Source organism: Acomys russatus, chromosome 1, assembly GCF_903995435.1.
Source record: "Acomys russatus chromosome 1, mAcoRus1.1, whole genome shotgun sequence".
Classification (NCBI taxonomy): Eukaryota; Metazoa; Chordata; class Mammalia; order Rodentia; family Muridae; genus Acomys; species Acomys russatus.
In genome coordinates this window covers 16,260,143-16,283,364 of record NC_067137.1, presented here as the reverse complement: position 1 = coordinate 16,283,364, position 23,222 = coordinate 16,260,143, and the positions used below count along the sequence as shown (strand labels likewise).

Genomic DNA, 23,222 nt, shown 5'->3' with positions numbered 1-23,222 from the left:
GAATTAGCCTTGGTTAGGGACATGTCCCTGCTGGCCTATGAACCCCAATTCCATGTTATATGTCTTGCCCTCTACCAAGTGTGTAATTTCATTGAAGTGCCCCAGCAGTCGTCCTGTTTCATCCAGGGGACCTGGAAACATAAGTTCGTCAATTTGTGCTACTCAGAGGAAGCATTATCACAACTCAATGAGACCAGGGCCTTGGTACTTGAGACCAGGGCCTCTGTACTTGAGACCAGGGCCTTGGCACTTGAGACCAGGTTCCTAGTACTTTCTCTTGATATAGGGTTCATGGAACAGGTAACGACAAACATCAAAAGATTCTTTGATCCTTCCTGGATAGCCACCTATGCCATTTTGGAAGGAACAATGATTATATTAAGCATTTTATTTAAGTGTTTCCTGCTGCATGACATCTGACAATGTTCTATCAACAAAAATACCCTATGGCTTTGGAATGCCAAGACCACAATACACCCAAGGAGGTGATACAGGCTTGGCTTAGAGGGATCCATGAAGCCTCTGTCTAAAACAAAAACCCTACACATCCTATGCACTCTCTACAAATGCCACCCTTTGAGGACTGGTCTTCAATGACCACCTGTTTGGCTGGTCAATCTAGTACAGACACCGTCCATTTTACTGGGCATCCCTGAAATGGTTAAAACAAGATCAGCGCATAAGAACTCTGGTTCTCAATGAGTCACAAAACTAAAAATAAAAGGGTGGATATGTCCCTTTCTAGCGGTGACCACCTCCCTACGAGAACATGTCTCTTGCAAAGGTTCTCCTTCATCCCTCTCCAGAAGAGGAGAAGAGGAAACACAGACAAAAAAGCATCTGGTGCAGAGCCCCAATTCCTATTTTATGGATGTGAAGTGCCCAGGCTGCTACAAAATCACCACGGTCTTTAGCCATGCACAAAAGGTAGTCTTGTGTGTTGGCTGCTCCACTGTTCTCTGTCAGCCTACAGGAGGAAAAGCAAGACTGACAGAAGGATGCTCCTTCAGGAGGAAGCAGCACTGAAAGTACCTAATTCAAGATGAGGGGTAAACCACCCCAATAAACACATTTTGGATATTAAAAAAAAAAAAGGGTGGGTATGTAGGAGGAACGAGACCTGCCTTGAGCACAAACAAGGCTCACCTGACGACACGCATGCACAGAAGGAAGCCTTCACGTAGAGTTGGCCCAAGACCTACCTGGACATTCCTGGGCATGCCCAGAGACTGGAGATGTAAGGATGGGAACCAAGGAGGAGAAGCCATACCAGCAGCTCTTAATTGGGCAGCCAATGAGACACTGGGAGGGGGGTATAAAGGCATTCCTTATTTCCACAATAAATAAGTCTGCTTCCACCTCATGTCAGACTCCCAGAGTCTTTGTTGTTGACTCTGTGCCAGCTCATCCCAACCCCCAAAGGTCCAGGGCATGGGTCCCAGTAACACGTGTGTTCTAGGTTTTTGTTTTGTTTTGTTTTGTTGTTGTTGTTGTTTTTGTTGTTGTTGTTGTTTTTGTTTTGTTGTTGTTGTTTTTGTTGTTGTTGTTGTTTTTGTTTTGTTGTTGTTGTTTTTGTTTGTTGTTGTTGTTTGCTTTACATACCATTTGTAGTCTCCTCAATCAGTGCCTCCAGATCCTACCCTCCCTCTCTCATACCATGTCCCTCAGAAAGGGGAGCCCTCCTCCCCTAACATCTGACCTCAGCCTATCACGTCTCATCTGAACTGCCTGTATCCTCTTCCTCTGTGGCCTGATAAGGCCACCCTGCCAAGGGGAGGAGATCAACCTGTGGGGGCCAGAGTCCATGTCAGAAGTAGTCCCAACTCCACATATTATGGAGCCACAAGGAGGCTGTGCTGCCTATCTACTATATCTGAGCAGAGGGTCTTAGGGCTACAACATGCATGGTCCTTGGTTGGTGCATCAGTCTCTGCAACACCTCCAAATCCTCTACCCAGATTTGTTGCCTCCATTGGTTTCCATGTGGGGCTCCTGACCCATCCAGGTCCCTCTATTCTACAACTCTTCCATCAGACTCCCTGTGCCTCACCACAGAATTTAGTTCTGTATCTTAGCATCTGCTTGGATCTCCGGCTTGGTGAGCTCTTTCAGAGGACCTCTATGATAAGCTCCCTTTCTGTTACATCTCTTCAAATGCTTCCAGTGTCTATTTATTCTGTTTGTCCTTCTGAATGAGAATTAAGCATTCTCATTCAAGGAAGACAAAGGTCTTCCTTGTTGCTTAGTTTCTTTAGGTCTGCATATTATAGTGTAATTATCCTATATTATGTGGCTAATGTCTGCTTATGAGTGAGTACATACCATGCATGTCTTTCTGGGTCTGGGTTACCTCACTCAGGATGATCTTTTCTAGTTCTATGCATTTTCCTGCAAATTTCAAGATTTACTTGTTTTTAATAGCTGGGTAGTATTCCATTGTGTAAATATACCACAGTTTCTTTATCCATTTTTTTTTTATTTGAGGGACATCTAGATTGTTTTGAGATTCTGGCTATTACAAATAAAGCTACTATGAACATAGTTGAGCAAATGTCCTTGTTGTATGGTGGAGTGTCTTTTGGGTCTAAACCCAGGGGTGGTTTGGCTGGATTTTGAGGTAGAGATATTCCCAGTTTTCTGAGAAAGTGCCAGATTTGTTTTCAAAGTGGTTGTACAAGTTTGTACTCCCTCCAGCAATGGAGGAGTATTCTCCTGTCTCTGCATCCTCAGGAGCATGGGTGGTCATTTGAGGCTTTTATCTTAGTCATTCTGAGAGGTATAAGAAGCCATCTCAGAGTCATTTTGATTTGCATTTCTCTGATAAGTAGGGACATTGAGCATTTCTTTAAGTGTTTCTCAACCATTCCATATTCCTCTGTTGAGAATTCTTTGTTTAGTTCTGTATACCACTTTTAATTGGATTATTTGATTTGGTAGTATTTAATATCTTGAGGATTTTAAAATATATTTTGGATATTAGCCCTCAGTTCTATGTAGGATTGTTTAAGATCTTTTCCCAGTCTGTAGCCTATCATTGTGTTCTGTTGACAGTGTCCCTTTCCTTACAGAAGACTTTTAGTTTCATGAGGTCCCATTTATTAATTGTTGACCTAGAGCCTAAGCTATTAGTGTTCTTTTCAGGAAGTTGTTTCCCATGCCAATAAACTCAAGACTCTTCCCCAATCTTTCTTCTAACAGATTTAGTGTGTCTTGTTTTATGGTAAAAATCTTTAATCCACTTCAGATTTAGTTTTGTGCAGGATGATAAATAATAGTCTATTTGCACTTTTCTACAAGTAGGCATCCAGTTACGCCAGCACAATTTGTTGAAGATGCTATATTTTTTCCATTGTATGGTTTCAGCTTCTTTGTCAAAAATCAAGTGTCCATAACTGTGTGGGTTTATTTCTGTGTCTTTAATTCAATTCCATTGATCTGCCTGTATGTTTCTATGCCAGTACCATGCCATTTTTATTACAGTTGTTCTATAGCACAGCTTGAGATCAGGGATGGAGATATCTCCAGAAGATCTTATTATATAGGATTGTCTTAGCTATTTGAGTTTTTTTTTTTTTTCAAATGAAGTTGAGAAACGTTGTTTCAAGGTCTGAAAAGAATTGTGTTAGTGTTTTGATGGGAATTTAATTGAATCTTTAGATTGCTTTCGGTAAGATGGCCATTTGTGCTATGGTAAGCCTACCAATCTATGGGCATGGAAGATCTTTTCATCTTCTGATATCTTTGTCAATTTCTTTCTTCAGAGACTTAAAGTTGATTTCATACAAGTATTTCATTTGTTTGGTTAGAGTTACACCAAGATACTTTTTGGGTTTTGTGGCTATTGTGAAGGGTGTTGTCTCCCTAATTTTTTTCTCATCCTGATTGTCATTTGTATATGGGAGGACTACAAATTTTTGAGTTGATTTTATATCCAGCCACTTTGCTGAAGGTGTTTATTGGCTGTCAGAGTTCATTGGTAGAATTGTTGGGTTTGCGTATGTATCCTTCATGTCATCTGCAAATACAGAAACTTTGACTTCTTCCTTTTCAAATTGTATCCCCTTAATCTCCTTTAGTTTTCTTATTGCACTAGCTAGGATTGGAATTCAAGTATTATAGTGAAATTTTAAACAAAATAAAATAAATCTTTTAAAAAATATGTTTACTTTCCATCCTGACTGTAGTCCCCTTCCTTGTTACCTACCAATCCCACCTCCTTCACTTATGTCCCCTTCCCCTCTTCCTCTCAGAAAGGGAAGCCTTCCCTAATATCTCACCTCAGCCTAATGCCTACCTTTAGTCTAAAAATCTGGTAGATTTTAACTATCTGTATAGGTGTGACATAGTTCCAGAAGATGGAAAAGGGCATAATTAAGGTAAGCTGTGTGTTGTGCACCATCACAATGGAAATAGCATCAGTCTAAACAAAAAGCACATTTTCAATCTCTTTTCCATTATACTTTTTTTTCTCAAAATGTACATATCTTCATGTATAATCCTCATAGACCCTCTGAAATAGGCATTGCATCCACTTTAGAGATGATACATTAAAGCTACCTTTCAAGGCATGTTTATTAATTTATATAAATTTAAATAAAAAAAACAAGTCTGAAATCAAGCCAGTAACATATTGGCTTGAAATAGTTCAGCCATTATATCACTTTCCAGTACTGAGAATCGCTTGGACAAAGATAAAGTGAAACAGTCAATCATATTTGACTCTTTCTGCAATATTTGTTTGATTTTTCATGTAAGAATATTAACTCATCAATACATATAAAGAACACTATTCATATTATATGGACATCTTACTCATAAGCTTCTCACAGTTAATAGAAAACTGAAATAATTTGAATATGAGTGAATTAGAACATCATTAGAAATGCCAAGGGACCATATGTCTACATTTGCAAATTACTTTTCCAACTAAGCTGGAATTAGACAAAACAGTCAGTACATGTCTTTTGACTTTCCTTCAGTTCTGTAATAGGTACGATCACCTTAACTGGCTGCTTCTAATGAGTTAAAGGAATTTTTAAAAACCAATAAATTAAAATGCAAACACATTTGAGAAATTACAAAACTTCATGTACACATTAATAATAATGGCTTCCATTAATCAATTTCTTTATTAGAATAAATCTGACGACAGATGCTATTGGCGATAATGATAAATATTTCATTTTTATGATAAATGTTTTTATTCTAGATTCATCAACAATGCATTAAATGTTATTAAAAAGTCTATACCTCCTCTAAAGTGATATTTTCTTAATCAAGTAATATTCCATAAATATTAACAATGTGACTAAATCCCAAATAACATATTTTAAGTCAGTTACCATGAAGAAAGGAGTATATAATATGATGTCATTGCAACTTTAGAAAGAAAAATATGGCTACACATGTCAAAAACAAAAAACAACAACAACAACAAAAAACACAGGTAAGCTACTACAGACCTTCCCCTCTATCTGTTCCTCTAGACCCAATACACCAGTCTAGTCCCTAGTGCTGCACCGGAACATGAGATGAAGCCTTCCCTTCTCACTTTCCACACCTCCTGTAGATCCCAAGGACCATTTTTCTCCTAGCCATCTTCCCCCAACTTGCTGCTTTGTCCCAGAGCCAAACTGCAGCTGACACACTCTTCTAACTCAAGGACCACTCCTCTCAGGATAGCAAGTAGGCTGAAGGCAGACCCACAGCTCTCTTACTGCTCCTGAGATCCAATCTCTCCTTGTCTCATCCCCAACATGATCTTCCTTTCCTCTCTGACTCCACTCACAATGAATCACAAGTTATTTTCCTCCAACCTTCCTTCCCTCAGCACATTCCCGTTTCCAGCCTCCAACACCAGCAATCATGCCCTGTGAACACACAAGCTGAACAGGCTGAGAAAACAGGCAACACACAATCATCACACTCTCCAAAAATTCAAAATTGGAAACAGAAACCAAAGAACAAAGCACCCATGCGACAAAGACAAATACAGAAATCACCATCCAGACCTATAATCACTGCAAACCAGGATGCCAAGGCAAATGAGTAAGGACACATTCAATGTCAGCGTCAGCCAAGGCACTATGTCCCCAATGGAGCCCCAGTATCCCACTAGAGCAAGCCCTGGATATTCCAACATAGCAAAAGCACAAGAAAAAGACCTTAAAATATCCCTTATGAATATTATAGAGGTCCCTAAAAAGGAAGTAAAAATTTTATTTTAAATAGCTGGGAAAACACAAACAGTGTAAGAAAACAAATAAAACTGTACAAAACATGAAATAGAATCCATAAAGAATACCCAAACACAGGGATGTTGATTAATTAAAAAAGTAGGAATTCAAGCAGGAATTATAGAGGCAAGTTTCACTAACAGAATACAAGAGAAGAAATAATCTCAGGCACTGAAGATTCAAGAGAAAAAAATATATCAGCCAAAGAAAATGTCAAGCCTAAAAAACTTCTTATACAAAAAAATGCAAGAATTTAGAACACTATGAAAAGAAAAAGTCTTAGAATAGTAAGGCAAGGAATTCCAGTAAGGCAAAAGCCCAGAAAAATATTTTCAACAAAATCATAGAAGAAAAATTTCCTTACCTAAAGATGATGATGCCTACAAAGGTACAGGAAGGTACAACAACTAGTTTGGCCAGAAAAGAAAGCTCCTTCCCCTGGTACATAAAAATCATAACACTAAACATACAGAACAAAGAAAATTAAATATGTAATGGAGAAATACCATGTAACATATACAGGTAGACATATTAGAATTACACCTGATTTCTCAAGAGAGACTCTAAAAGCCAAAGGGCCAGAAGACTCTATGAGACCAAAGATACCAGCCCAAACTACAATACCCAGTAGTATTGGTGTCAACTTTTCTTTGAAAGTCTGGTAGAATTCTGACCTAAAGCCATCTGGCCCTGGACTTCTTATGGTTGGGAGCTTTTAATGAATGCTTTTATTTTCACTATGGATAATAAGCTTATTTAAATCATTTCTCTGATCTTGATTTAGCTTTGGTAAGTGATATAATTCCATCATCATAGATGGATAAAATAAAATATTCCATGATCAAGTCAAATTTAAACAAGATCTGTCTACAAATCCAGCCCTACAGATGATGCTAGAAGGAAAACTCCAATGTAAGGAGGTTAACTGGACATATGAGAACAAAGGAAATAATAATCTCACACCAGCAAAATCAGATGAAGGGAAACACACACATCACCACCATAACCACACCCACCACAGACAACAACAACAAAATAACTGTAATCAACAACTATTGATCATTAATATCTCTGAATATCAATGGTCTCAATTACATAATAAAAAAGACACAGACTAACAGGATGGAGGTAAAAACAGGGTCCAATCTTTAGTTATATCCAAGAAATACACCTCAGCATCAGGGATAGATATTACCTCCGGTTAACAATATGGAAAAAGATATTCCTAGCAAATGGACTTAAGAAAGAACCTGGTATAGCCATTTTAATATCTTAAAAAATATGATTCAAACAAAAATTAATCAAAGATGATAAGGAAGAATACTATATACTCATGAGGGAAAAAACCCACCAAGACTCCCCAAATAAAAGAGCGCACAAATTTGTAAAAGAAACATTTCCACAACTTAAATCAAGTATCAACCCTTAAATATCAATAGTGGGAGACTTCAATACCCTCTCCTTACCAATGGAAAGGTGATCCTGATAAAAACTAAGAGAGAAATACTGGAGCAAACAGATTTTATAAACCAAATGGACCTCCTAACAGAAACTTGTGGAACATTTCACCCAAACACAAGAGACACACCTTCTTATCAGTACTTCATGGAACTTTCTCTAAATTGGCCACATTCCCTGAGACAAAACAAGTCTCAACAGATTTTAAATATTAAATAACTCCCTGAATCCTATCAGATTGCCATAAATTAAAAATATCAAGGATATTAACAATTGAAACATCAGAAATCTTGCAAACCCATGGAAACTGAACAACTTTCTATTGAATGAAAAACAGGTCAAGACAGAAAGAAATTAAGTAATTTCCAGATTCAATGAAAATGATTACTCAGCATACACAAACTAATGGGAAATAATAGGGCTAAGAGAAAAGATCATAGCACTAAGTGTCTATATACACAAATTGGAGCGATCTCATGCTAACAACTTAAGAGCTCACCTAAAAGCTCTACAACAAAAAGAAGAATAAACACCAAAGAAGAATAAACAACAAGAAATAAACATGGATGAAATCAATAAAACAAACACTAAAAGAAAAACATCAATAAAATAAACAGCACTTATCCAAACTAACTAGAAGATAATTCCAGATCAATTTCCTTTATCAGCATACACGTATAAATACTCAGTAAAACACATGCAAACTGAATCCAAGAACACACCAAAAAGATTATGTACCTTGAAAAAGTAGAGTTCCTCTCAGAGATGAACGAATGCTTCAAAAGAGGAAAATCATTAAATATAATTTGCCATATAAATAAAATGAAAGAAAAACATCCAAGTGATAATTTTATTAAATGTAAAGAATTCTTCTGAAAAAAATCCAACACTCTTTTATGATAAAAGTATTGTAGAGATTAAGGATAAAAGGGGCATATATAAACATAATAAATGTAATTTATAGCAAGTCAATAGTCAATATCAAATTAAATAGAGAGAAATTCAAAACAATTCCACTAAAATCAGGAAAAGATTGTCATTAGCTTCAAGTTATTTATTTATTTATTTATTTATTTATTTATTTATTTATTTCATCAACTTTGTGGATTTTTCTCCTGTTTCCTAACAATATATTTATTCTCTGGCTCAGCTCAGCTTCTCCTGGCTCAACTGTTACCACCTGTCTTCTGGTCTCACTATGCTAGCCCAATTCATTTGCAACTGTCCATTTTCACTCTGCTAAATCTCTTTTTTTTCCTTCTTTCTAGACCTACTCTCTCTTCTTTCTTCTTGAACCAACTGTCTTTTCTGAACCTACCATTCTTCAAGCAGGATGCTCCTCCTGCCTATTCCCCAATCTTACTCTCTGAGCTCTCAACCTCTGCTGGCTCCTGGTCTCAGAATTCCAAGCAGTAGACAGTGAAGGGCATAGGATCCATTAAAGATCCAGGCACACAATATAAAGCACATTGCAATTGTCTACTCTCTGCATAGCTATTCAACAAACATAGTGTTTGAAGTTATAGCTAGACCAACAAGAAAACTGAAGGAGGTCAAAGAGAAAAAAGTAGAAAAGGAAGATGTCGAAGTATCATTATTTGCAGATAGCAATGATAAAGATAAATACAGATGACAGATGCAGATAAATGACCCTAAAATTTCTATCATGGAACTCCTAAAGCTGATAAACACTTTCAGCAGTGTGGCTAGATAAAAGATTTATTTTTAAAAAAAATTAGTGGTCACAGGCGCCGGCCCATGGGGTTCAAAAGATACGGTCCTCAGTGCAGTTTGAGGAGGATGATTGTGATCCAGAGCTACACAGAAATGTTCACTCCAGAGTGGCTTAATTTGAGAGGAAACACTTAACACTATGTATCAGAAGTACTCAAGCCGAGATCATCCAAGATGGCGTTGATCGCACACTGTGTCTGATCTGAGGAACAGCAGTGACTGCACAGCCACCAAAGCAGCATATTGAGAACTCTAAAACACAGTGCTAGTGTTTCCCAGAAAGAAGGAAATCCTGTCATGTGGATCGTCTATGCCCTCCTGCCGCAGGACCATGGAGCCACTCTCTGGTGAGCACCCAGGGACCCCAGGCCGCAGCCATTGCCGCTGCCTTAGCTGCTGCTTTTCAGGTTACAGCAGCCCAGCACAGAGCGAGCCAAGGGGATGACTTTTGAGGAGGATGGGTACTGTTCAAGTTGAGACCGAGTGAGGACTGCAGCGCCCACACCACAGGCCTCATGGATCTCCTCTCACTGGCCAGGGACCATGATCAGTGCAGAGAGCTGGATCATGCAGAAGTAGATACTAGTGGCAGCACTGAGGTAGAGGCCAGGGCGGATGGAGCACACGATGGAACTAAAGACTTGGGAGGCACACATCAACAGAGCCCCAAGTTCCCTAGGACAAGAAGCTGAGCTGGGGGCAACATCAATGGTTTCTGCGAGCTACTCAACAAAGACTTTCAGGGGGCTCCACTTGCCACCTGCTTGATGGTCCACAAGATCCAGTACCCATAATAGGAGGCTATCCAGGCTTTGACAGTCACCAAAAATTTGATGAATTGAATGGTAGCAGGAGAGCTGACTCTGAGAACACGGACAGGATAGCTGACCCTGAAGACACAAGAACAGGAGAGCAGGCCCTGAGGACACAGGAGCAGGTGGGCCAGCCCTGGAGACATGGGAGACTGAGAGCTGTGCCTGCCTTGAAGACACAGGAGCTGGAGAGCTGGTCCTGTCCTGAGGACATGGGAGTGGGAGAGCCAGCTATGACCTGAGGACAAGGGAGCTGGCCTTGATCCAGGGCTCTGAGTGGACCTCACCTCCACATCTACCCCATATATGACCTGAAGGAAGACATGAAGGGGCTGTACCTGCAGAATCAAAGATTAAGAATCTCCTTGACAGTCACTCAGAGGAAGGATAGCAGGCTACTAAGAAGAGACTTGATACCCTATGAGCATATACAGGGGGAGGAGGTCCCCCTCAGGCACAGTCATAGGGGAGGAGAGTAAGGGGAAAATGGGAGGAAGGGAAGAATAGGAGGTTACAAGGGATGGGATAACCATTGAGATGTAACAAAAATAAATTAATAATAAAAAAATTTAAAAAAAAAAGAATCTCCTTGACACACAGCAACAACGGGATATCTGACAACAGTCCCAGTGAGGATCCAGTAGATAGTGTAGGCCTCAAACCAGACCCATGACTCATAGCAATGAACATGTGAAAGTAAACATATGTGAATAAATGGCTATACTGCATGATACACTATGGTTTCTGTGACAAGATGTTTTGTTTGTCTGTTTGTTTTATTTTTCTGGGGAAGGAGAGGGATTTTGGTGTATGACATGTATATCATAGACATTCAATAAAAGTAAAACACACACACACACAAAATTAGTGGTCTTCTTATATACAAATGACAAATGGGCTAAGAGAGAAATCAGGGAAACAACACATTTCACATTAGCCTCAAATAATATAAAACATCTTGGGGTATGTGTAACTAAGCAAATGAAAGGCTTAAAGGCTTCAAGTCTTCGAAGAAAGAAACTGAAGAAGATATCAGAAGATGGAAAGATCTCCAATGCTCATTGATTGGCAGGATTAACAGAATAAAAATTGGCCATCCTACCAAAATCAATCTACAGAGTCAATGCAATCTTCATCAAAATCACAAAACAAATCTTTAAAGAACTTAAAGGACAATTCTCAACTTCATATGACAAAACAGAAAACCCAGAAGAACTAAAATCATCTTGAACAATTAAAAAAAAACCTTCTGGATGTCCCAAGAGTTCTGACTCCAAGTTGTACTACAAGGACATAGTCATAAAAACTACATGGTTTGACATAAACAGACAAAAAAAATCAATGGAATTGAGTTGAAGGCTCAGATATAAATGTGCAGGATGTACACACACACACACACACACACACACACACACACACACACACACACACACACACACACGGACACCTGATTTTTGTTCGAGAAGCCAGAAATATACACTGAAAAAAAAAGAAAATATCTTCAACAAATGGCGCTAGTCAACTGGACGTCTGCCGTCTGTATATAGCAGAATGCAAAGAGATCCATATTTATCACATTCCTCAATACTCAAGTTCAAATGAATCAAAGACTTCAATTTAAAACTACATACAATAAACCTGGTAAAATAGAAAGTGAATGGTCTTGAACAGATTTGCACAGCAGACAACTTTCTCAACAGAACAATGATAGCCCAGGCACTAAGACTCGTAATTAATAAATGTGATCTCATGAAACTGATGATGTCAAAGGGCATCATTAATCAAAAAAGCAGCTCATAGAATGGAAAAAGATTATTATCAATATCACATCTTAATATATATATATATAACTCAAGAAACTAGATAAAAAAATAAAAAATAAAAATACAAAAGCAAACCCAAAACACCCAATTAAAAATGGGGAAGAGATATAAACTCAATAGAGAAATCTCAGATGGGTGAGAAACACTTACAGAAATGTTCAACATCTTTAGCCATCAGGGAAATACAAATCAAAACTGCTTTGAAATTACATTTTTTTCATCATCAGTTTTATTTTTTTAATTGAAAGTAGATTCTTTGGTTACTGAATATTTTGGAGCCATAGCTCCTCTCCTTCTATTCTGTCCAGTTTCCTCCCCACCTCGCCTCTCCCCTGATCCACTCCTCCTCATTCCCCTTCAGAAAGAAGCCACCCTCCAAGAGACAAGGACACAAAGCTACAAAAGAAGATTCAATAAGACAAAGCAAAAACCTTTACACTGAGGCAGGACAATGACACCCTCATAGGAGGAAAAGAGTCATAAGAGCAGGAAAAAGTGTTAGAGACACATCCACTCCACAGTTAGAAGTCCCAGAAAAACAACCAACTAGCAGCCATAATATATACACAGAGAAGCTGATGCAGACCCATGCATGCCTTACTCCTCATTCTCTGAGAGTCCATATGCTCCCTGCTTAGTTGATTCAGTGGGCCATGTTCTCCTGATATCCTCCATTCCCTCTGGCTCCTAGAATCTTTGCTCCCTCTCTTCAGGAAGATTCCCCAAGTTCTGAGGACAGTGACCCAATGGAGACCTCCAATTTAAACTCTTAGCATACTGTCTGGCTGTGAGTATCTGCACCTGCCCCATCTATGAGTATAGCAGAATATCATTAGGCATCTTGTTTATTTTTTGCCAGTTGTATTTGTTTTTACCATAGGTCTGGTTCCTGTGTATCCAGGTAATGTCAGGCAAGGCCTACTCTCATGGCATGGGCCTCTAGTTAAACCAGACATTTGTTGGCTACTCCTACAAGTTTTGAGCCAGCATTTCCCCAGTACATCTTTAAGGCAGGAAAGAGTGTAAGTACAAAATGTTATGGCTGAGTTGGTGGTCAAGTTTCTGTTTTAGTAGGCTCAAGAGGACTTTCCTCTACCAAAAAGACTAGAACGTAGGGTCTAAGGCTACATGCATGAACCAGCTAGATTTATCTTCATTCAATAACTGTGTTGATGTTGTTCTTGGCAATGGGGCCCCTCTGTCAATTTTTTAAAGATTTATTTATTTATTATGTATACAATGGTTTTGCCTGCATGTACCCCTGCACAACAGAAGAGGGTATCAGATCTTATTATAGATGAATGTGAGCCACCATGTTGTTGCTGGGAATTTAACTCAGGATCTTTAGCAAAGCAGCCAGTTCTCTTAACGTCTGAGCCATCTCTCTAGCCCTCCTCTGTCAGTTTTTGGAGAGCAACCCCTGTTTTAGCATCAAGCTTAGTTGTGTGAGGATCTCCACAGGACTCCCTTGGCCAACAACTTAACCTAATGCAACCCTGGCTCATCACTTGAAGTCCTGCATGGCTTGAAAAGATAGCTAGTTCAATCTTTATATCTTTCATTACTGGGAGTAATATCAGATTCATCATCATTGATTCTATTTTATACCTGCCAGAATGGTTAAGATCAAAACACAAGCAACACTTCATGCTGCAAGGATGGAGAGCATGGGGAACACTCTTTTGCTCCAGTTAGGAGTACAAATTGTACAGCCACTATGGAAATCAACATGGTGGTTCCTCAGAAAATTAGGAATCTATCTACCTCAAGACCCAGCTATATCACTCATGGGCATATACCCAAAGTATTCTCCATCTTTCCACAAGGGTATTTTCTCAACAGTGTTCATGGTGAATTTATTCATAATGTCAAGACACTGGAAAAAAACATACATCCCTCAGCAGAAGGATGGATAAAGAAAATGTGGTACATTTATGCATTTGAGCATTACTCAGATGATTTACAAGAACGGCATCATGAAATTTGCAGGACAATGGATGAAAACTTTAAAATAAATCATTCTGGATCTTCACCTAGACCCAGACCCAGAAAGATAAATATGGTACATATTCACTTATAAGGGGGTGATTAAGTGTTAAGTAAATGCTAACCAAGCCACAATCATAGACCCAGACAGGTTAGGTAAAGAGGGAGTGTCTAGAGGGGATGCATATATCTCCCTGGGAGGGAAAATAAAATAGATTGTTAGATGCAGAATAGGGGAGAAAGGGGACAGAAGCAGGGGATCCTGTTGTAGAATTGGTGGTGTGTTGGAGGGCGACAATGCAGGGAGAGATGGCAGAAACTGGGGTTATTTGAGGGATGCTGTGGAAAACTAGTGATGTGGAAACTTCCTGTTACCTATGAAGGTGATCCTGATGGGGCCTTCTACTAAAGAGAATATAGTCTCAGCTGGCCATCTCTTGTAGTCAGGCAAGGCTTCAAGTGGAAGGACTGGGTTGCATTCAATTGAGTGGCTGGCCAAGAGGATCCTATGGAAATCGCCAAACAATGCAGGGTGTTGCTTAGCAGAGGCTTGTTCCCCATTGCAGAGGATAGCACTCACATAGCACATTTAACATGCAGAACTCAATCTGGTGCCTACATGGAGCTTTTACCTCTATTGTGGAAAGGTAATCTGCAGGATACTAAAAAAGAAAGAGAAACACCAACCCAGCCACAAATGCTTTGACCTATAATCTGTCCTGCCATGCAAAATAAACTAGATCAACGGTAGTACAGAACTTGTGGGAACAGCCAACAAATGTCTGATTTGACTTCAGGCCCATTCCTCAAGAAGGAACTCATACCCCACACTGCTTTAGTAACCAAGAACCAGAGACTATTTAGCCAAGAGACCTAGGATAAAACCAATTACTGGTCTAAAATAATCAATAATCAGGGCATGGTGGCACATGCCTGTCATCCCAGTACTCAGAGAGGCAGAGGCAGGCAGATCTTTGTGAGTTCAAGGCCATATTTGTCTAAAAAGTGAGTCTAGAAAAGCCAAGGCTACAGAGATAGGCCCTTTCTCAAAAAAAAATTTTCAGTAAAATGATTCCTAATGATATTCTTCTATGTCCATGTTCAACTTCAGCATAATAGCATTTGTTTCATCGTATTGTGTTTAATTTTTTCATGTTTGGTTTTTAGAAACTTAAAAGACTGTTCTTTTTTAATGAGAGAAGAAAGCAAGTGGATCTGGAGGGTAAGGGAGGTGTGGTAAAACTGGGAGTAATAGAGGGAGGAGAAACTATAATTAATTCAATTTCCAATTGGCATACACTTAGGTTGCTTCCATTTCTTAGTTACCGTGATGAGTCCTGCAAAAAGCCAGGGAATACAAGTGTCTCTTTGATATCAGATATATACCTGGAGTGAGGTTGCATACATATAATTTCTGTTTTGAAATCCTACATACTGCTTTCCATATTTTGTATTAATTGTATTTCCACAAATAGTATCCAGCAATTTTCATTTCTCCACATCCCCACCACATCAGCATGTTTCTTTGTATTTTTGATAATTATTATTCTTACTGGGTAAAGTATTATCTCATTGTGTTTTTTCATTTGCATATCCCTGGTGATTACTGATTTCAGCAGTTTTTTTATATATCTACTGAATATCTTTTTTCTATAATCCTGCCAGAGAGAAAAGAAAGCTGGTCTGTATTGCAGTGAAAATGTTTAGGAAGACTACAAAAGCAGACAGAAATTGGTATGTAGGGGGAAGAAAAGATGAGAAATACTGAGCAAACATTGGGTTAGGAGTCGAAGACCAACAAGGCTGGCAGAGCTGCCAACCAAGGACAATGCATGCAGTAAGCCTAGACCCCTATTCATATCTAGACAATAGGCAGCACGTTCTCCATGGTTGTAGGGAGAACAGGGACTGCCTCTCACATGAACTCTGGTGCCCCATCTTTGACCACACCCCTTGGTGGGGAGGCCTGGTGGCACTCAGAGGAAGAGGAAGCTGGCTATCCAGATGAGACTTGATAGGCTGTGATTATATGGTGGTGGAGGAGGTCCCCTCTTCTGTCAGAGGTCTAGGGAAGGGGAAGAGGGTGAAAGAGGGAGGGAGGGGGAAACAGGAAGATATAAGTGAGGGGATAACAATCAGGGTGTAACCTGAATAAATTATTTTTAAAAGCCACACAAAAGATTAAGAATATGATCGTAGGAATGAGGCCATCTGTGGGTCATAATTCAAACAAATAGTGGCTGGTGAGGTGGCTCACTAGTAAAAATGCTTGATATGCAAGCCTGATGACCTGAGTTTGATAGCAGGAATACCTGGTGGAAAGGGAAACCAACTCCTGAACCTTGTCTACTGATCTTCAAACACTGAATATGGTACTGTTGTCCCTGCCCTGATACACATATCTCCTACAAAAATCACACATATACACACAATCCAAAGTTTTTTAATGGTGTATATAGGAAAAAAGAATAACTTTCGGTCAGGGATAACAATTAACCATTTTGGTGGGATTAAAATGTCAAGTCAACCTATGTGTAGGCAGTATTAAGTAAATAATACTTGCAATAAAAAAAAAGAGTCTCTGATTCCAGAATTAGAGAAATAATCAATTGTTATTGATGAGTTACAAACTCAAACACTGGGCAGGCTACTTCATCTTATCTTAGGAGAAATTCAGTTCTGTTTTGAGCCTGGCTGGTTGTGCGTCTTCTAATTCCCAGTGCTTGCCTACTTACTCGCACTTACTATCACTTGTCACAACGCATGATCATTGGCTTAATTCTTGCCTGTCTTTCTGAACCAACCCTTATAAAGCCCTGAGGTCAGAGATTACTCTTGAGTTCTCTGTTGAATTGAGAGTGTCTGAAACAATCTGTGGTTAAGGTGAGCTATCAATTAACAGCTGGTATGTAAGTGAATCAGCTTCATGAGCAAATGAAAGAATATAAGTCTGAGAGCACAATGCCACGACAGCTTAGTCACTTAAGAATCAGAGAAATTCATGCAGACCAGGACTCAAATTCTGGCAGTTTCATTAATTAACAGTATAAACTTGGACTTCCTTAGTTGTCAAATGAGGTGGGAGTATTGAGTCAGAAAGAAACCTCTCTTTAATGAGTGTCATCACGGTGAGGTAAGTAAGGGGCTAAATACCTGATAAAAACTGAACACAGGCCAACACTTTAAACAACTCAAAGTGAAAGATCTACTCAGAGAGTACTGAAACGTTACTGAGCCAAGCTTTTCATAAACAAATTGACTACTGTGAAGAAGTCTAAAGAATGAGGAACAGAGGCAATATAGACACAGAGTTTTTCACTGAAGCTAGTGTAAGCCAACTAAGAACAAACTCAAGGAATATTGAGGATATGGCCATAGGAAGCTGAAGCATAGGTCTTTATTCCTAAGTGCATATGAAAATTCCTGAGGGGCCTCATACGTATCAAACTGATCATGTCCAAGTCAGAGGCATTTTCATAAAACATGGTGATACAGAGTAACGTTACATTACTCTCCATTTATTATTTATACACAGGCTGTCAGTCTCACAGCATGTTCTATTTAAGAAGTGATATTTCAAAACATGAAACTAGGTTGTCCTTAGTCCTAGGGAGTGAAGGAAAGACTCAGCCACATGCTCAGCCTGGCCCCAGAAATTATCCCCAAAGCATCTATTGCCTAGTTTCCTCTAGTGAGTTAGATGCTCACAGTGATGTTTGAAGAAAGGCAAAAAGTATCAAGAACTTGCTAAGTTGACTATATGTATATATGTATATATATATAAAATACAAAATTACAAGTGCACATTTTTAAATGTATTACATTTCTCAGATGGATTACATTGGATAATTTAAGATTTTTAATTTATTAAGGTAAAAAAATACATTTATTTTACCTTACTTTATCTTATATTTTCCTCAGACGTAAGAATAATAAAAAAAAAAATAGAAAATCCACTTGTATATATTTGTAAGTAAACTAATTTATACAATATACAAACATCCTATAAGTATTTACAATTCTATAATGAATTCAAGATTAATAACTTGTTAAAATACAAAAGGAACTTACACAGAGAGCTTAGTGTTTTAAATGTCTAAACAAGTTTGCCTTGGGTGAAATTTTGGTGACTCCTTAGAAGCACATTTAAGGAATGGTTTATTCTGTAGGTTATAAGTACCTATACTTAAAGATATAAAGATTGCTGAAGAAACAATTGGACAAATGGCGTCAACTTGTGACTGTGGTCTAATGACAGCCTTGGAAGGTTCGACAGTTAACCCTGTATGCAAGAATTTTTCTTTTTTAATGTATTTTACAAATTTATTCATATTATATCTCAATTGCTATTCCATGCCTTGCATCCTCCAATTCCTCCCTCCCTCCCATTTTCCCCTTACTCGCCTCCCCTATGACTGTGACTGAGGGGAGCCTCCTCCCCCTGTGTATGCTCATAGGGTATCAAGTCTCTTCTTGGTAGCCTGCTATCATTCCTCTGAGTGCCACCAGGCCTCACCATCCAGAGGATGTGATCAAATATGGGGCACCAGAGTTCATATGAAAGTCAGACCCTACTCTCCACTCAACTGTGGAGAATGACCCCTCCATTGGCTATATCTGGGTAGTGGTTCAAGGTTTACTTCCTATATTATCTTTGGCTGGTATCATAGTTTGAGCAGGACCCCTGGGCCCAGATCTGCCCATCATAATGTTCTTCTTATAGGTTTTAAGGACCCTCTGGATTCTTCTATTTCTCCATTCTCCCATGTTTCTCTCACCTAGAGTCCCAATAGGATGTCCTCCCCTCTGTCCCAGTTTCCTGGTAAGTGAAGACTTTCATGGGACATGCCCCTTGGACTACTGTCCAAATATAAGTGAGTATATACCATGTTCATAGCAGCCTTATTCATAATAGCCAGAACATGGAAACAGCCTAAGTGTCCCTCAGTAGAAGATTGGATAAAGAAACTGTGGTACATTTACACTATGGAAATCTACTCAGCTATTAAAAACAAGGAATTCCCGAAATGTGGACAAATGGATTGAACTAGAAATGATCATAATGAGTGAGTTAACCCAGAAGCAGAAAGAGTATGCAAGAATTTCTCAGTCAGACTCCATGTGTTAGTGTTTCTATAGAAATCCTTAAACATGCTCAGCCCTAGCCCAGGGAAGCATGAGCCAAAGCAGGTACCCCACTGATTCAAAGACAGTCCTGGAAGACTGGGAATTGAAGGCTTGCTGGATCAATCAGGACAACTGTAGCAAATCTGTTTTATTAGAAGGAAGCATTGTGGACTGATTAGTACTTTACAGTTTGCTGTGTGTGGTTAAGAAGACTGACTCTGCCACAAGAAAACAATTGGAACCCAGATAAATCATATTATCTCTTGTGAGTTCCAAGAGAGTAAGGAAAATCTTCAAGCACACAATATTCACTCATGAGGAAAGTAGAATACAGTCTTGGCCTTAGAACTACATGCATGAGAGAGCTGAATGTAAAATAGATGCTAGGAATTTCTGCTGAAAGACTGAAACATAAATTAGCTTGCCTCCCAGATTATGAACAGCTGCTCCTGCTGAAAGGGAACAAATGAAACTAACTTATTCAAAGTTGTCCACTCTCTTTGGAGAGCAGATGGAGTGACTCTGTGATGGGATGCTACTAACATTAGAGACCAGGGTGTTTACTGAATGGAAAGGATAACTTTGAAGGCCTGTTTCAGGTCTGAAACTCCCTGTGGGCTCAGCTGAGGCCTGTACTGCAACTGTTGCCCACTTCAACTTCTCCGTTGTTCTATTTTACAGCATTTCATATAATGTTTTCACCAGTGTTTCCAACCGTAGTCCACAATGGCACTTCTGCTCAGAAATTTTTATACCCAGGTCCACTTCATGGACCTATTTCAGGAGACTTGTTGGTGCTGGAAATGGTCAGAAAGGGTAAATTCTGAATAACTTTAAACATGAGATCACTGGCCAGGTAGTTAGTAATGCACACTTGGCAGACAAATGCAGGCAGAACTCTGAGGTCTAGGACAGCCTTGTGTACAGAGTGACTTTCAGGACAGCCAAGGCTACACAGAGAAATCCTTATCAAAAAAATCAAAAAGAAGACAGAAAAATATTTTTTTAAAAATGGAGACTAGTGAGATGGGTTAGCACTTAAGAGCACTGGCTTCTCTTCCAGAGGTCCTGAGTTCAATTCCCACCACCGATATGGTACTTCATAACCATCTATAACCTTCTGCTGGCATGCAGGTGTACATGCAGACAGAGCATTCATACATTAAAAAGCAAGAAAACAAACAAAACACCTAAATACACATGAGATCACTGACCAGTTGACTATGCTCCCAAATTAACAATAAGTAGGCTAGTGATAAGCTTAGCATGATACACAGATGCAATTGTTAATATTCCTCTGTGGCACACTGGTGTGGGAATTCAGTAAATGAATAACCTCAGCCATTGTCATATCCCAAGGGCTTGAATGGCACAGCAGGATATTAAGTATCCTAAACAGTTTTGAAATTGATGTTAGTTACTAAGCCCTCCTCATACATTGAAGATAGACAGTGCACAGATCAAAGTAGCTAATGAATCCATAAAGCAAAAGGCAATAGGGTAGCATTTTGACAGCGTGTAGGCTCCCATATTTTACAATTCAAAACTACATCCACCTGAACTATCTAGGCTAGAAGAGGTTGCCAGTTCTTTATTACTAAAGACTATTTCATTGCTGATATCCTGCAAGCCAATCTGCCCTTTCCAATCAGAATCTGGCTCCATATTCTGGTTACTTGTCTAATAGTAATAGTAGTAGTAGCAGCAGCAGCAGCAGCACCAGCTAAGAATAATATAACTGAAAAAGAGCTAGAACAATAACTGGAAGGAAAATAATAGACGTCAAATGAGACAAATGATCTAGCGATCATGTATCAATATGAGTCCTGAGGATGGATTGAATCCTTAGGATAGAGGAGCAAAGAAAATGGAATACAATTTGACAAGAGAGCTGGGCAGAATTTTGATGAGAGATGTGAAACCTGTAGGCAAGGATATGTTTTATCTGCATTCTGTAGACTAGGTCTAATGATAGGAGATGCTTTTATAGTACCAGGCTTCCTAACAGATATGGTCATGATAGATAGAGAGATAGATAGATAGATAGATAGATAGATAGATAGATAGATAGATAGTGATGATACCGTCAAAAGCAGGTGAGACACAAGCATCCTAGTGAGTGGGGAAAGGAAATGTGGCATCCAGAAGTATCTGAGTTGGAAAGCATTATGGAAATTAACTTTTAGGAGGAAAGGAGATGTACCACTAGCAAGGCTGTTATTAGAAATTGGTACATACCAGTGCTTTTTTATCAGAGGCAATTTTGACACCTCTGCATCATGCAAGTAGAAACTTCTGGAAACATTTTTGGCCTTCATAACTTAGAAAGCATGCTCACATTTAGTAGCTGGTTTTAAAGATGCTGTAAAAATAATTTGGAATCCATAGGACAGTTCTCCACAGCAAGACTTGTTTGGCTCAGAAAGGAAGTAGGAGTGAAGGTGAGAAAATGTCACTTATACAAAAAATAAACTAAGGGACAGAGAAAAAATGATTTTCATTATAAAATATATTGTCCCATATTTAGCTAGTTTTCAGATTCAGGTTAAATAAGGCACTACAAATACCCTGCATGATAATGGTCTCCTAGTCCTTCTGCAATAAGACTCATGGCTGTTTATTTGTGTCATTATATACCTGGCTAAATCTAGATTGTTTTAAGGACTGTGAATGATAGATATGACTGTACACTAGTCTTTGAGAACAAAAAAAGTTGAGTTATTATATTCATGGTTTGCTTCTCTTTTACTAGTATTCCCACTCATAAAGTGATGCACATAGATTTCAGGTTACAAATGGAATGTAACCCAAGTTCTGTTCAACGCAGGTCCACAATCAATGAAGGGGTCCTGATGTTCTTTCTCTTTTATAAAATATAAGATGTAGTGGACATTCATAACAATTGTCAATAATCTCATATTAGTTTACTATGTATTGTAATTTAGATATATAATTCCCCCTACAAATTCATAATGTTCCAATAGTTGTTCTTGGCTGGTGGTGGAATTTGTAGAATTTATTGAAATTTTTTAAAATGAAGCCTGATAAAGAAAGTCTTTAGAAGGTGAGCTTTTTCAATTACATAGAGGCCCAATGCTTTCAATCAGAGCCCTCCCCCTCTGTCTCTCTCCCTATCTTTCTCCCTTCTCCCCTCCCTCCTTCCCTTCTTCCCTCCCCCCTTATCTCTCCTTTTTCTGGTCTCATAAGATGTGAACAGATGCTTTCACTTCTCATTGCTAATAGGCCAAAGACTACATATTCAAGACAGATAGAAATGCAAGACAAAACGCAAGACTGCAGTATTTCATATCTACCTAAAGAAGGGGGCAATAAGAATCTCTTAAGTAAGTTTCTTACATGCAGAATATGGTCTACCAATAAAAACAACTCATATTGTGTCATAGAAGGAGCTTAGATGAGTTGCATAATCACTGCTTTGCCACCAGGATAGCTAAAAAAGAAAAGTAAGTAACTCAGGATTTGGGAATAATCAAATTATGAAAGGGAGGAGCCAAGGCTATCAAAGCCTAGTTGATCCTTAAATACTTATTTAAAAAACTCAAAGTAAGTCAGTTAAAAGAAATTGGAAGCAAGGATGGATGCCTTAACCAAAGGAAATTGCTTATAGCCCATCCAACAAAATCACCTGCTGTTGTAAATGAGCAAATATTTATTAGAGAAAATTAAGAAAAGGTTAATGAACAGACATAAGCTTCCTTTTGATGTTCATGATAGATTCTAAAATTATCTGATTTTCAAGAACCAAAAAATTATTTTTATGAAGTATAAAATGTGAAATGAATCCAAGTTTGGCTCTTAAAGAGGCAGCTTTGGGAACTAAGTGAAAAGGATTTAAACTCATCATTGAACAGAGAGCTACGACTATAAGAGTGGGAATATCCATTATATAAGAGAGACACAAAGTAAATGTATGGGAATAAATAAATAAAATAACAATCTAAAAATAAAATGTACTGAATGAGCTTAACAGCTAAATTTATCTGTTCTCTATTCTCTAGCTATGAAAGAATGTTAATTTTTAATAC

The 23,222-nt window shown here is 38.6% G+C and overlaps 1 pseudogene; it reads left to right on the top strand.

Moving 5' to 3' along the window:
• The first annotated feature begins 769 nt into the window (after positions 1 to 769).
• Positions 770 to 1,071, top strand: LOC127195745 (40S ribosomal protein S27-like; annotated as a pseudogene).
• Positions 1,072 to 23,222: the final 22,151 nt, after the last annotated feature.